The sequence below is a fragment of the Helianthus annuus genome, chromosome 12, assembly GCF_002127325.2.
Source record: "Helianthus annuus cultivar XRQ/B chromosome 12, HanXRQr2.0-SUNRISE, whole genome shotgun sequence".
In the NCBI taxonomy this organism is placed as follows: Eukaryota; Viridiplantae; Streptophyta; class Magnoliopsida; order Asterales; family Asteraceae; genus Helianthus; species Helianthus annuus.
Genome location: NC_035444.2, coordinates 15728820 through 15746180, shown reverse-complemented (window position 1 = coordinate 15746180; position 17361 = coordinate 15728820).

Here is a 17361-nt window from a genome sequence, read left to right as displayed (position 1 = left end):
AACACAGAGCATGTGTAATTTAATTCTTCCACCTTTTCTATTTGAATCTTGATCAAGCATTTGCCTGAAATAACAAATGTATGAAGACATTACAGATTGTGTAATTGAGTGTGAAACTAGGGAATAGGTTTAAGATGATAACGGTTATATATACATTTAAGCAAGAGCAAAATACGAACCTGACGATCTCTGTACCAGTTTCCGAGAAGTGTACAACTGTTACCGACGTGGATGATCTTCGTACCAGTTTTCGAATCGGTGATATTGAATGTTTCAGTTATCTTTAGAATAGTTAGGGATTCTCTGGAACAAATAGGGATTCTTCGTCGTCGTATAGGACGGTGGTGGTGAGCTGGTTAAGGAGGGGTGTGGATGTGTTAAAGCTTAGGACGTGGGGTATGGGGCGGGACTTTTGGCGTGGGTTGGGGTAAAACGCCCAAGTCACCATCCCGGGTGGGTTTGGGTTTGTGGCGTGGCCCTTGGGGCTTGGGTTTCAAGCCGGGCGTGGGGCGGTTTGGCCAAGCGAGCTGGCGGACTCTGATTTGCTAACCCCGCCACGTCAGGCGGGTGTTTGTTTTAAATTTTGAAATTTAAAATTCAAATTGGTCCCCCCATCCCCCCATATTCTATAACCGCCACTCGGGTCACCCAAAGGCCCTATATATTGCAACCCCAACCCCACCGGTCCCCCATCCCACGAACCAAACACCCACTGTCGGTAACCCGCTACCCCGCTGGTCCCCCTCATCCCACGAACCCAAGAAGAAATGGCATCCTGGACCCGTCAAGAGGAAATGGCACTCGTAACAAGCGTCGTCGACGCTATGAAGGGCCGGCCACCGGGCCAAACAAAATATTGGGCGGAAGCGTTTGCGGCCTACCGACAAAACGTCGATAACGACCGCCACAACCTCAACGCGTGCCAACATAAATGGCGCGAGCTACGGCCCAAGCTCGAGCGTTTCAAAGCTTACTACGATGCGGTTCCCGGTGGCGAGTTAAGCCACGAGGACCGGGTGGCGGTGGCGAACATAGAGTTTCGAGGCAAGGAAAACAAGGCGTTCGACAAGATCGACCTTTTTGAAATTTTTTTAACGCTTTAGGTTTTTTTATTTTGTAATTTTTAGAAATTATGTAATTTTTAGGATTATGTAATTTTTAAATTTTTAATAAAGTTGTGGGTTTTTATAAATGTTGTGTGATTTTTTATAAATTTTTTGTATTTTTTTTAAACCATTTATGCCACGCGATTCACCCAACCCAAGCCCAACCCACACCCCGCCATACCCCGCGGACACGTAACCCGGCAGTGGGCTGGCTCCGCGGACACGTGTCACCAAATGCCCAACCCAAGTCCCAACCCCCGCCCCACCATACCCCACGGCCTTAGAACTAAAAGGGTGAACGAGTGGGTGTTTGGGATTCCTTATTTTCATCAACTTATAACTTATTAACTTTTTGAGAAGTTAAAAAGGACTTATAAGGATTGCTTGTGTTGTGAGGGAAGAAGTTAATAAGTCACAATTTCTGACTTATTAACTTTTTAGAGAAGTCAAAAAGAACTTATTATAAGGAATCCCAAACACCCTCTGAGACTATGACAAATAGAAAGTTTTGATGATCTTTTGTTTTGTGAATTTTGATTAATTTTTGTATTGTTTGTAACTTATTTTAGGGTTATATATAGAAAGTTTTGTTTTTAATGTGGCGGTGGTGGAAGGAAGGAAAATTTAACTGGGTTAGAGCCAAAGGACATACCATGTAAGATTTTCAAACATTAAGTACATAACTCGTCAATTTTAAAGACAAAGGACACCGCCTGAAATTTGTTATATAGATAAAATCATAAAAGAGAAAACTTGTAATTCACTCTTGTTTTTTTCTATGTTTGCATTCCTTTAATTGTTATTCATTGTCAATTGTGAAGCCTACTTTGAATTCATTTCAACGACCAAGTGTTCAAAATAGGTAATATAAAAATCATGATAATGTTTATGTTTCATGATAATTATTAAATTGCAAGTTAATTAAGCTTCATGGATTATTTATGTTTCATGATAATGTCTAATATCCATAGTTAAACTCTTTACACACCAAGTGTTCACTAAAATGTCCGAAAGAAATATATGACAAAACATGTTACCAAATGTTGATGTGTGTGATATATTTCCTATTTTCATTGGCAAACGCAGAAAAACATCAAAAGATGTAAACAAAAACTTTATAATTCAAAGATCCAGACATCTAAAAAAACATCAAGGAATTCAAACATAACACCGAACAAATGTAAGTTAATGATCAAAAAATCGACTGATGAATGATGGTTTGTTTTTGCCATGAATTAGTTAAGCAGGTAATAAAAAAATCATATCTCCAATGGGCTGCTTATACCAGCCCATAACCTAGAGCCAAAAGTCATCATCATACTCACTAAATCTCACCAATAGCAAAGCTAAGATAGGGTCTGAGGAGCATAAGATGTAGACAGCCTTACCTCTACCCCGTAGGAATAGAGAGGCTGCTTCCAGTGAGACCCCCGACTCGATGGTAGTTTTGTATCAAGCATTGGACATAAGGCACACAACACTCGACAATTAAGACAAAGGCCAATTAGTGCATGTACTCCCTTGTCTTTCGGCTATCAACGCCACCACATGATGCATGATTAACCATTCCCCTCTTAAAATATTATTTTCCTGAAATTAGTAAAATAACATTAAAATTAGTGCACTTTCACTTTTACCCCCCCCCCCCCCCGAGCGCCCACACATATATACATAATATGCGCATACCGCAAGCAGGGCGTTCTAGAGCCAAAAGTCCGAAACAAAAAAACTTATCTGTTACATCTTTAATAAATCGGTCCAGCTGTTTGATCTCGGTTTTTACCTTGTTTTTGGACCATCCCGACCCGATTTATATAGATATTGGAACCGATTTTCAACCCTACTAGATTCGCTTCGGCCCTGTCTTTTCGGGTCGGTTATCGGTTAATATCGATTCGGACCTATTTATGCCCACCCCTATTTTCTTTCATTTCCTTTCAAATCGGAAGGATAGAAAAACTAAAGAATTTAGCCTTGTTTTCCTTCCACTTCCTTTTCTTTTCTTCCTTAAATGAAATTTGTGAACACGACATGTTTAATTCTCCCTATTTTCCTTCTTTAAATGAAACTCTATTTTCTTTCTATTTCTTTTCCTTTCCTCTCATTAGTGAACTATGGAACACAGAGTGTTGAGGTTTTCCCTAAGGGTAATTTGGGTATTCACTCAAAATATTGATTTTGGAGTTTTTTCTTTAATTTAAAGCTGAGTAGTTTCTGGGATTTGGTTCGATTTTGATGAAATTTTCCCAAATTATTTCGTTTTGACTTTTTTAAGTTATGGGGTTTTAATTTGTTGTTTATAGGATTGACACTTTAAGTTTTAGCATTTGAAGTTTGAACTTAGGATTCATGAAAAAAAACTCGGCGTTGCAGCTGGGTGTTAAATTTGTAAGACTTGATTTCGAAGATTTGTACATTAGTATTAACCTCACAAAAGTTACATACTGACACTTGGTAGCCCTTGATTGGACCACAATTTATTGTTCATCCCTCTCACATTTTGTTGACTATGGGAAAGTTTATTAGGGAACACTAAAAAAGCGGGGAACAGTGAGGAACCGACTCAAACGAACTCCGATTGGACTCATTCCAGCGGCGTTGGAATCGGCTCGTCGAACCCTAACTAGGATCTCTTAACCCTAAACCCTAAACACTAAATCCTAACTCCTAAACTCTAAACCCTAAAGCTAAAAAATAAGGCTAAAACCTAAGCTAAACCGTAAAATCTAAACTATAAACCCTAAAAGCTAAACCCTAAAGACTAAACCTGAAGCTAAACCCTAAACCCTGAAGCTAAACCCTAAACCCTAAAGCTAAACCCTAAAAGCCAAACCCTAATATATTTAGGGTTTAGGGGTTATGATTTACGGTTTAGGGTTAAGAGATCCTAGTTAGGGTTCGACGAGCCGGTTCCAACGCCGCTGGAATGAGTCCAATCGGAGTTCGTTTGAATCGGTTCTCCACTGTTCCTCACTTTTTTAGTGTTCCCCAATGAACCTCACACTTGTTGACTATATGTATATTGATGAAAGTTTGATGATGAGTAGCCACAAAGCTATAAATGAAAGTTTTATGATGAATAGCCACAACGCTAGATTATAAATAACCATAAAGTTATATAAGATTACTTGAACTATTTCAAAGTTGTGGAATAAGATTAGTTGATGGACTATTTCAAAGTTGTGGAAAATGTGATTGAATAGCCAAGGATATACTTGTTGATGCAATAAACACGAGACCAAAGATGGTAGCTGAGTTGGTTAGGCAAAAAGGTTGAAGGGTTCAACCTTGCCTAACGCAGGTCGCGGGGTCCCCCCACGTTTGCAAGACGTGGAAGGAGGTTTACTAGTTTGTAATTGTTGTTTGCTGAAAGTTCTTTCTCCGAGACGTGCTCGAATCCAGAAGAAAGAGCAAACAGAATGTGTGTGGTGGATGTGATAAGGAGTAACTTGGAAGTGAGCAAGTACTCTACGAATGACCAGAGATGAGAGAATCTCAACTGGTCAGAGGATGTTTTTTGGAGTAAATGAGATGTCTTTTTATAAGGGAAGACATCTCCCAAAGTGGCATGTACAAGACTAGTAATCCTGCTTGCAGTGGAGGGTTTCCCCTTTTGGGGTTGAAGGCTTTTGACCCCTGGGTAATAACGTGTATTGTGCAGACCTGCTTTGCTTTTGCGGGCGTGGGTTGGTGAAGCAAGCTCTGGATGTGATTGATTACTGTTCACTCCTCGCTTTTCCCATCTTACAGCTTTTCAACCGGTGAACCATTTAACCATTTAAGCATTTGCATATCTAGTCACTTTATTTAATCTTGGGCTACCCCCGTCATCAGCCCCCCAAGTCAGAGGCTTTTGGGTAGTATGCTCAAAGACTTCTGACTTTTATGCATGTGTTTTATTGCTTGAAGGTTTCAAGGGTTCGTTGCTTGACGGGTTGGAAGGCTGAAAGCAGTTAATATTTGAATTTGAATTTTAAATGATTGACAGTTGATTTGATTGATGTATGGCAGTAGATAGGGTGGCGGTTTTGCAGAAGTTATTATTTGCTTTTATTACCCCTATTGTAGGTTCATATTTATTTTATAATTGCAAATCTTTTCCATTTTACTCATAACTTCTCCAAGTTTCTGCCATTTATCTTCCTTCTCTAAGGTTAGTTTTCTTTACGCCTTTCACTCTTCGTTTTCTGTTTCTTCGAAAATGGGTGCTCTTAAGGACTTAGCGAAATCATTTTCTCGGATAACACAAGAGGAGGTAGATTTATTTTGTATGGAATATGGCATTGATAAAAAATTTAACCCAACTGCCCCTGCTTGCGATGTTTCTGTTGATAAACCGAACCCTGGTTCGATTGCTCTTTATTGTCGTCATTTTCAATGGTCGAATCTTCGTTATCCCTTTTCATTTTTCGTTTTAAACTTGCTGGAGTATTATCGGGTTTCTTTTGGGCAAGTTCATCCGAAGGGGATGGCTAGGGTTTTACATTTTGAGGTTTTGTGTCGTGCTCTTGGGTATGATCCATCTTTGTTGCTTTTCCGGCGGTTTTTTCGCCTGGCTAAGAATGGTGACTGGTTCACCTTTAAGACATCAAAGGTTGACACTTGTCTTATTTCATCCATGGTTACAACACTTGGATCCTGGAAAGATCTCTTTTTCTGGGTTTCCGAGTCTATTGTTCCTTTCAAAATGGTGTGGAGGCATCCGGATGCTGTTCTCAATGATCCGGAGCCTTCTGAATCTGAGTTGAACGATGCCTTTCTTTCAGCCATTCGGGGATGCCCTTCGAGGGTTCGTCCCTTCCCAGAACATTTGTTAGTGCTTTTAGGGGTTAGTAACATTTGGGGGAAAGCCGATCGGGATCCGGTACTAATGAGAAATGGCATTGGTATGCATTTTCCCCTTTTGCCCTTTGCTTATTTCTTTTTACTTATGACTTATTTGCTTTTATTTTGTTTTTGTCAGTCATGTCTGCTTTGGATTTCATCAAGAGTGATGACACTTCTGATGTTGTGTTTGAGGATGCTCCGTCTGTTCCGGGTGAGAATGTTGTGGTTAGGACTGCCGAGCAAAGGTTTGAGGGCACGGGCTATGCTAGTGTTGCCAATGTCAAGGGTTTTTCTAAGTCCAACGCTCCCAAGTCTTCGACCCGCCGATCTTCTCGTCGTTTGTTGAAAGCTGGTCCTCAATCCACTTCTACTGAACCAGTGGAGTTGAGTGATGATATTGAAGTTTCTGAAGATCAAGGCGTTGAAGCAGATGCTGAGAAGGACAAGGAGTTGGTTGTTCGTGGTAAAAAGGTTTCAAGCAAGAAGGTTGTTTCTACCCCTGTTCAGGAGTCTTCAAGCAGGGACGTTGAAGGGTTGGATCCTGAAGGGACTTATGTGCCTGCTTGGTTAGTGAAAAATGACGACACCTTCAAAGATGCTGTTGTTTGTGAGGATGCTCTTAGTCATCTCGCTCCTCCTTCTGTGCACAAGACCATTGCTGGGATGGATGATGACTTGATGTTGTCTCGGATGGTTTTGAGCACTTGCAACCTTGCTGCTATGCTTCCTCAAGGTATTACTCGTTTTCGTCAAAGGATGCAAGAATATGAGGACTTCTCCAAGAAGAAGGATAAGATGAAATCCTCCATAGCATCGATGAAAAAGGAGATAGCTGGTTTTGCTGAGAAGGAAGCGGCATGGCGGAAGGAGGTTGGTGATTTGAAGAAGATGCACGAGATTGAGATGGGTGATTTGAAGAAGAGTTTTGAAGCAAACCTGTTGAAGTTAAAAGCTGACCGGGAAGCTTTAGCTGTTCAGCAACAGGCTTTTCGTGAGGAGAAAGAAGGGTTGAAAGCTTCAGTTGGTCGTGCTACTGCTGACAATCAGTGGTTAATTGAGCATGGTTTCCAGCAGGTTGTTACTTATCTTTTACATTCCAAGGAGTTCAATTCTGCCCTTGGTGATGTTTATACTAAGCTTCTTAACCTGGGGAAACACCAAGGCCTTATTGCTGGTTACAAGCTTCACGAATCCGGACATCCTTTGGAGAAGTCACCTCTGTTTCGTCCCGAGGCCTCTGATGTTTTTAAAGGCTCCGTTGAGCAAATGGAGAGGCTAACCTATCCTTATGTTCATGAGGTTTCCTCTTGCTTTGGTAAGCCTTTATCTGTCGTACAGGATTTGAAACCTGAGGGGTTGAATGAAAAGGTGTGTGCTAAGGTTTTGGGCTCCCTTTCAAAGAAGAGATCTTATTCCGGAGATAGTGATGATACCCTCTCGAGTCAGCCTGATGTTTCAAAGGATGTTGGTTTAGAGGCCTCCGCGGTTGGTGGTGATGATGGTGCTAAGGCCAAGAAGTCTAAGAAAGCTGTAACACCTCGAATTTTTGTGTCCAATGATGTGTTAACACGTGTCATTTGGTTACACGTGGCATCTATAATAAATAAAGGACTAATTTTGACAAACCTTGAAAGTATATAAATTCGAGGGTTATAAATGTCAACAAGGGTAAATATACTGTATAGTATCCCTAAATAATGCTTAAACCTTCAAACGAATAAATTATAGATCGTACAAATATAAAACGCGGAAGAAAGTGGGAGATTACAAACTACAGGGGTTAACTGTGTCAACATGTTTAATAATACCTCTGAGTGACCCTTTAACGTTCCCAAGACTTTGTAACGGTATTATACCCTCACTAAAATAATATGTATAAATTTCGCGAAGTTTCGATATGAAACGAGAAAGATACGATCGAATTCGTAGAAGAAGGGTTAAAAGCGTCAACAGTGAAAGTTAAGGCTTTCCAATATAATTAATAAATAAACCGGGGACTTAATAATGCGGGTAATTAACACGAGGCCCCTATCGGTAAATAACCGAGGGCCAAACCGCAAAGTTACCCCTTCAGAACCGAAAGGCCAGGTGAATCATTACGAAAGATTTCGTTATTAATGGCCCGATTCTGTAATCATGATAAAAGATTTGAAAAATTCTGAAAATATAACCCCACGCGACCCGCGTAAAGTTTCAACATAAGTTGAGGCGGGCCGCGAGCCTCCTCAATAACGCGTCTGATCTTCTGATCCCAGGCGACCCGCGTAAAAGATGCATGGAATGTCCATGCGGGTCGCGTACGACGCCCAGATGCAGAATGGTTGTAGTTTCTTGACTTTTGAGCTCTTGAACGATCATTTGATCAATTATGGCAGCATGGGTGACCCCTACACGACCCATACCCCTTAGGGACACCTGCCCATGATCCATGATCAGTTATAGCATGTTGTGTGATGATCTTGAGGGTCTTGTGTGACTATAAATAGGCCTCTTTGGCTCATAACAATCACACACTCAAAAACACTTCTACTGATCATCTCTCAAGCTCTCAAGACTTCTCTGAAGTTCCATAAGCAAGAACACAACCTCTGTAAGTGATCAAGCCCTTTGTGGTGTCACATTTCCATAGTTATAGCCTATAAACGCAACCGTCGTAACTAACGGTTGTCATTGCAATGTCTTGCAAATGGTTCAGTCTTATGACGAACCAAAAGTAGTTTTGAGTTGGTACTTATGTGGGTATTAAACCTCTAAAAGGGTTCCCCCTGATCACCACTCTAACTATGTCAATTATCGAGTCAAACGTGCGGTTAAAAAGTCAACAGAAAGCTATTTTAGCAATTTAAGCATAATCTGTGATATATATGTTATGGAACCTGTTTTGACAATCATAAAACTTGATAATAAGTATATAAACCTGTTTGCGCTCGTTTGAATCGATCATTTACCATATAGAACCGGTTCGGAGCCGAAAGTCGCAAAAGTTTGACTTTTGCTTTGACTTCAGTTCTGACCCGTTTTAGTGAGGTATAAATATACCTTAGGACTCTCTTAGGACCAGGTCACATGTTGGTATAAGCCTCTGTGGTCGGTTCATGAGTTATCCGAGTCTTTAGCGCATTTCCGTCATTCGCCTAAAAGTTGACCGTAACGGCCTTTTAAAAATTAAAACGAGTATTTCGGACACGTGAACGGACCAAAACCTTGCTTGTTAAATTATAAGCATGTCCCTAAAGTTTCACGTCAATCCGAGGTCTAGAATGAGAGTTATGCTAAAAGGCGCACTTTTAAGAAAGTTTTGTAATTAACGGCGCAATTAGCATAACGCCCATCTAACCCAAGTTTTCGTCACCAAAACTTTTACCCACTGTGGTAAAATAATATTTTGGGAATTTTAAAGATTTTTAATAAATTTTACCTTGCTCATAACCTGCGGTTATGGCTACGGTTCGGTAAATACCGAATATGCCCTTTTTGGCCAAAACGGGAGTTCTACAAGGTCTTTTGACCCGATTCCAGTTGCCACTGGTTTTAAATAATAAATAAAGTATTTTAAGCTTTATAAGCTGTTCGGGAAACTCAGATTTCCTGTAGAACTCGAAAATCCCTTTTAAAGTCTTTAAAATGACCGAAAAGCCCCTACGGGGCATAATATAAACTTAAACTCGTTACGGGCATTACGGAAGGTATCCTACTGATACCAAAATACTTTTAAGGCATATTGACTTAGGAAATAAGCGTACGACTCTTATGGTTAACCGTTTCGCCTATTTGCGCACACGGTACGGCCCACGGAACTAGTTTTCGTGCAATAGCCGATATGGGTCAAATTATATTATTTGAACCCCAAAATCCAGAGTATGAACTATAAACCCATATGAAACAAGTCTCTGAACTTGTTGGGTCCAAATCATACTCCATTCTCGGTTTTCGCCTTTTCGTGCGAATTAACCATATCTATACATCGGAATCAACCGGTTTAAGCTACGGCTAATACAAGGACCGTTAGGATTCTAAGAGGTTAATTAAAACCTTCGTTCCAGATTAGGAGCCCCAGTAAAAGCTATCGGTGACTTGATCTAAATTAAGGATTAATACTTGCAAAGGTAAATACTTTTGACTTATTTCCCCTATATGGGCTTGGGTTACGGTATATTAATACCGCTTGATTGAGCACTATATTCGTCCACCGCTTAGGTGGATAACTAAATAATATGATTGGCTCATTTAAACAGTTTTGTTGCTTATAAGCCTTTGGGGGGTTTAATGACCGTTGTCCCGGATATCCTCGGCATCATTTTACGAAATGGCCACGACCATCGACATCCCGGTGTAGGCGTACACCCGGTATAAAGTGTCGACATTAAAACTAAAAGACGTAGCCGTTGGTTTCTGTACTACGGTTTTACGCAAACGTGGTGTGTCTATAAATCTTTAACCCGGCACGACCCGGGCTACTGAACGCATAAAAGAACATGTAAAACGTTCACAAGATCATTATGAATTTTCCCAAGTTATAAAAGAGTTTGTGCCCTGTGCATTCAAATCAATTTAATAAACATTTTCAAATGTGTCAGTTGAATGTATTTACCAGTGTAAACTGACGTATTTTCCCCAAAAAGATTAAGTGCAGGTACCTAAACGTAATTGGCTGGTATTAGCTCCCTAGCGTCGGGATAAGCCTCGCAAGCTTGATTGCAGTATCTAATGGAACAATACTTTACCTTTATTTACGATCCACTGTGGATATTCAACTCTGTAATACTTTGATATTATAATCAGAGGTTGAAATTATATATTTAAATTATGCTTCCGCTGTGCATTATATAAATTGTGTGGTTTGACTATATTGTTGCCAACATCGTCACGGTAATCCCCCACCGGGCCCACCGGCGAGACACGTGGAAACCGGGGTGTGACAGGTTGGTATCAGAGCCAACATTGAGTGAATTAAACACTATCCTATTGTGTTTAATCTCAATGACACAATTGCACATACTTGAGTCTAGACAAGAACTTAGGACAAATTCGGATTGATACTCCTTTTTGTCTTTACTTTTCGATTTGATTTTTAATAAGTTTTGGAGCAGGAAAATGCCACCTGTTATATTCCGAGGAAGAGGAAGGGGACGTAGAGGCCGAGGAGAAATCGTGACACATCACGATCAAGAAGCTGGACCATCTGGTACAAGACATCCTTCGATGACAAGGAGCGAAGAGCCACAACGACGAAGAGATCTTTACGAACCAGCGAGGCATTCCACTTCGCACAGCTCGACGCCATCCTACCGGCACTCCTTTGGGCCAAATTCAGAAAATGATCCCAACAATCCACAACCTTCCTTCATACCTCTGCAACGTTCGGTTTCGCACCGAAACTACGACGACCCTAGTCCCTACTACGTAGCTCAGTTTAATCCGGCTGACTACATACAGGAACCTTCAGGTTTTGTCCCACTAGGGCCACAAGACCATTTTTCTGAAGATCCCATGGAGGAAGATGAGGATCCAACTGAACCAGCTCGTGGTACGCCCACGCATCCGATAGAAGTATCTGATGGATCTTCATATCATGGTCCACAATATCAAGGCCCAGATAGCTTTATGGCCTTGTTTGACCGACATGAGTGGTACAACACACCATCTCATCAGACATCGCAACCGAGACATCCACAGGATCCCTCTGAGGATTCACGCTTTGAGGCAGTTACGCCACCACCTCCGCCACCGGCACAACCAGTTATACCTGATCCGCCGAGGCGTAGGAGGACCAATGCTCGTATGTCTACACGAGGAGGAGGGGGTAACCACTTCAGCACTCCTCGACATTCTAGTAGCAGCCACTATCCGCCGCTACATGAAGAAGGACCTTCAAGTCCTATACAAGAAGCGAACTCCGCACCTACTGCACGAAATTCGCCACCATTTGGGTATGACCAACCCATACCAGCTTACACAGGTCCAACGGCTTACAACCCGTTTGAACCGTCACAAGCACAATACAACTACGGCTATGAGCGCGACCCATACGTGGTGTCGGCTAGATATAATGCGCGCTACCCTGACGGAGCACATGGAAACATGGGACCACCGGACTACTCAGCTCATGGGTATCCAATACCTCCCAGACCTCCAGTTCCGCATCAAGCGCCACAACCACGATTTTCTCCTCCTGAACAGGAAGAAATACTCCATCGACTAGATCGTGTGGAGAGAGAGTTCGAGGAAGAAAAGAAAAGCCACCGAGGATTTCTCAAGGGCTTGGCGAACCTACTAAAGGGCAAAAAGAAGAAACGTGACCATTAACCCTTAATAGTAGTACTACTGTAATTTCTACTTTGAAATAAGTCCCTGTGTGGACAACTTATCGTATTTCAGTCCCTACGTGGACTTATATTTAGTCCTTGCATGGACACCTATCTTGTATTAGTCCCTACGTGGACTTATCACTTATTTTAAACCTCTCTGGAGGTATGTATTATTTGAAAGACCCGTTTAGGGCAATATGTAATTGTATTTGAAATTTCGGAATGTATGTTATGAGTTTTGTTTTAATATATATAAAAATAAATCAAAACCATTCCTTTTACATTGGTCTGCCTAAATAAAGAATCTTAAGGGGGTGAAACCTAGCTTGGGGTCTTTTAAGATCAGTCAAGATGGTACGACCTAGCTGAAAAGATTTTGATTCCCTGTTAACCTCTGTACGCATGTTAACATTCATGGCAGATGTGATTCGTTATAATCACGCACGTCATTCCTATACAATAATCCTTTAAGGATTTCAAAACCCAACTAAATGATTTATAAAATCGCGGGTTAAATCACCAATGAAGGTGATCAATACTATAAAGACATCCATTTAGCGATGCAATGCCTACGGGCCAATATTATAAAGACATCCATTTAGCGATGCAATGCCTACGGGCCAATATTATAAAGACATCCATTAGTGATGCAGTGCCTACGGGCCAGTATTATTAAAACATCCATTAGTGATGTAGTGCCTACGGGCCAATATTATCCAAACATCCATTAGTGATGTAGTGCCTACGGGCCAATATTATCCAAACATCCATTAGTGATGCAGTGCCTACGGGCCAGAACTATTAAAACATCCATTAGTGATGAAGTGCCTACGGGCCAATATTATTAAAACATCCATTAAGTGATGTAGTGCCTACGGGCCAACCATATTAAGACATCCATTAGAGGTGTAGTGCCTATGGGCCATAATAACTGTCTTATAAGACAAAAGGCAGTAGTAGTCTATGACTCTCTGTCAGAAAGAGATAAAAGAACTACGGTTCAATTCTCTATGCCTTTGATTCTCTGGAATCTCGGCTAATATTATAAAACATCATCATGATTAGGCTTTATGCCGCCAATACTATTTATATAGTTAAAAATAGGATATATTCAAATCCTAATATTTAATGAAATAAAAAGTTAACCAAATATGGTCTCTGTACCATGGTTGACAAATTGTCATAAAAGACAATTTTATAATAATCTCCTAAATTAAAATTTTGTTATCTTCTGTAACAGATTCAAGTTACAAATGGCGGATCCCAATGGAGAGAACAGCCACACAAACGAAGATGACTATGACAATGCGTCAGTACATTTGACAGGCGCACAGCTAAAGGCCCTGATCAACAATGCTGTCCAGGCAGCTATTGATCGTCAAAATACTGAGTCTCACGGCAGATCTGTGTCAAAACCACCCTCTAAACCAAAGACACACTCCAAACCACCCTCTGAACCCAAGAAAGATGACGACAAGCATTCGTCTACTGAGCACAGCGTTCACCGCGATAGAGAATATACTGATGCGTCCAGTGCTAAGGGTTGCACCTACAAATACTTTGTATCATGCAAGCCCCGTGAATTTACAGGGGAGAAAGGTGCGGTTGATTGTATCACCTGGCTGGACGAGATGGACACGATTGTGGACATCAGCGGGTGCGCTGAGAGGGACGTGGTTAAGTTTGTGTCCCAGTCATTCAAGGGCGAGGCCCTGGCGTGGTGGAGAGCTCTGGTGCAGGCTTCAGGTAAGTCTGCCTTGTACAAAATGTCATGGGGGGAGTTTATTACCCTCATAAAAGAAAACTACTGTAACAACTCTCATTAAATTTTAAATAATTAGGATGGTAATTAGCTATTAAGAAAACCCTAATTGAGACACCCAAGTAATTCTGCACTAACCCTAGAATTTCCAGAACAATCAGAATCAGGATCAGGGGCCCTAAAACTCAGGGGGGGGCAAAACCCTAATAACGATTATCTTCATAACTTAATATAAAATTCGAAATTTATAAACCTATCGACACAGCAAGCCTACATGCACGAAGGGCTACCCTATGAAAATAGGGTGGTCACTCGCGTAGCGCGACGGCAAAGGGGGTACCCCTCGCGCTACGCGACGGTGTCAAAAATTCAGTATAAATAGCAGGGGTTGGGACTTGAATTTTGGCATTTGAACGACGTAAATCGGAGTTACATAGGCCGAGTTATAAGCAAAACAGTCCACACACACACTATCGAGGTGCTGCTGCAAAACAGGGTAACTAGTCGATCGCTATTACGATTCAGTTTCCGGGATCAATATACCCAAAGAGTGTCTAAGTGCCGCCCGCATTGGGCTATGCTTTATCGTTGTCGATAATTCGATAATGAGCCGAAGCATTGTACTTTGTCGTTGTCGATAAATTCGATATACGAGTTGAAGTACTATACTTTATCGTTTGTCATTTTGATAAATGAGCCGAAGTATTGCACTTGGACATTCATTGTCACAATTGATCTCGGAGAATTATCATAATCGTTGTATTGATCACTAATCCTGTTTTGTGTGCTTTATTATGAAATTAGGTTAACAGGGATTAAATCTAAATTCTATCAACACTAAATCTGCAATGTGAGTTATTCTCTTTTTATAAATTCTTTTATCACAGTTTGTGATCAATTTACAATACTCCAAATTCATTTTCCGAGATTATAATACCAGTGATTAAGTTGATGTAATCACCAAATTGCAGCCAGTATGTGGGGTATTGTGCACAATATTACAGTTTAAATCATTTTAGGTGGGCGTACCTAATTTAATTGATTTACGTCATTCATTGGGGCAGCCAATGGTGATATGACCACTGTCACAGATTCGGTCGAGTGACAAATACTGTGGGTAATTGGTTGATATCGGAAACATGCGTAAAAGATCTTAACACTGTGAATAATCTTAAAATGTGTCGTTTTCAGTAACTAGAATAATTCACTCAGTATTTCCCCGCTGACAAAATCTTTTTCAAACATGTTTCAGGTGATCTGCTGTAATTCAGGAAAAATGCAGGGGAAGCATTTCAAGCTTAAGATAGTGGCTCGATATAAAAATAAAGAAATGTGTTTTATTACTAAAAAAAACTTATGTTGTAAATTACCCAGGGTTTTCACCCGAATTGTGAAATAAAAATAATCGGGAAAAGTTTTAACTTAGCCGATCCTGTGAAATAAATTTTCCGCTGCTAAACTCACAATAAACAGAGTACCGCAGACTTTCTGTCCCGCGGGTCCTGAAACGGGTCAAACCGGGTCAGGGGCAGTGACAGAAATAAGGTGGTATCAGAGCCACTAAGTTAAGCTAATTAAGTATTTAAATGATACTTAATTTTTCCTGATTACTATTATGTGATTATGTGTTTATGTGTTTTTAACTGATCATTTGTTAGTTACAGTATGGGTAAACAAAAGTTGCAAGATATCTATCTTAAACCAGATAGATCAATTTATGAGAAAGGAAGTTCTTCTAAACCTAAAATTTCAAAGCTCCCTACAATTCCTGAGGAAGGAATATTTGTGCAAAAAGCGAATTATGAAAATCCGCTTTCTCCTAGAAAAAGGAGTATGATTATTAAGAAAAGTAAGGAGCAAATCAGGGAAAGGAAAATTAAAAAGGAAACCCTGGAATTACTTAAGAAATCCCCTTGGGAAGATAAACTTGATGAAAAATGGGCTAATTTATATATGTTAGCTACTGTAGCAGAAAATGCTAATCCTTAAAAAGCATCTTGAATACAGTACTAGTAATTCTCAGTAAAGTAGATAAATAAAACTGAGTGTTTCCTGTATTTTGTACAAATAAGTATGCAATAAAACTTCTGTGTTTATTTGGTAAACTTTGTTCCAAAGTTTTAACTTGACATTTTGTGCATTTTTGCATATATGCTACACAGCATGAACGAGATCTCTGAAGCTTTTCAGAACCTCAATCTGTACCCAGTAAATATTGAAGTTTCTCATGAATTTACGGGATACGTTGCTGATGTGGATGAACCTGTAAAACTCCCTACTCCACCAGTACCCAAACCAAAAAGAAGGCCAAAGAAAAAATTATGTATGGGGAAGCCGTATACGTAAGAGAAGGACAGTTACAAAAAACTCCTAAAACTAGTAAACCCTTAGACAAAGGAAAAGCAATTATAATTCAGGAAAACCCTAATCCACAGGAACAGGAAACTGAAGTTAATGAGGTTAGGCAAATGGAAGAGCAGTTTGAACAGTACTCTCAGGAAATAGCAATATAAATAGGAAAAGATTCTAACCCAACTCAGGTAGAAGTCGGAGAGAGTTCCAGTCAAACCAGGAGAATTACTTTTCAGGATCAAATAGATACCTTACTAGAAAAATGTGAAACTATGCAACCTATCAACTCAGGTATCTTTACCTATCCTGTTGAAAACCCAATACCGATGAACCTTACACCAACAATCGCTGAACCAATAGTCCATGACCAACCTATAGAACCAGAAGAATGGTGGACTAACGATTGGCAATTCCAAAACATTGTCAACAGTCCTTACTCGTTTCTTCCACAATTCGACCCAGAACCCCTACCTAATCCACCGATGAGCAATGAAAACCTGGCTGAACTTCGCCACTTTGGTGAAGAGTTAATGGATGCAGGGAATAGAATTAGGGAAATAGGGGGACAGATTGCCTGGAAATACGACGAGAGGGAATTCCGTTTCTGAGATGACGAATAGAAGGATGGTGGAATTATTCCTGTATAATAGTAAAAGTAAATAGTGAAATCAGTTGTAACATAACAAATAAAACATTGTAAAATATCGGTGTGTATTGATGCATACTATACTGATATAAAATGCAATCGAGAAATCGATAATTTTGGCTTTATGTGTTATAATTTGTTTAAATGATTTATTGTTAATTGCTAATTGTTCATAATAACTTATCATCAGATGGCAAATAACGATAACGAACCAGTAAATGAAGTTAATCACTCGGAGCAACAACCAGAAGATCAATATATGACTAAACAAGATATTGAAAATATGGTTGCCCAAGGAATAGCCAACGCAATTCCAATGTTCGTTGCTGCTATGAAAAATCCAAGTAATCCGCAACATAT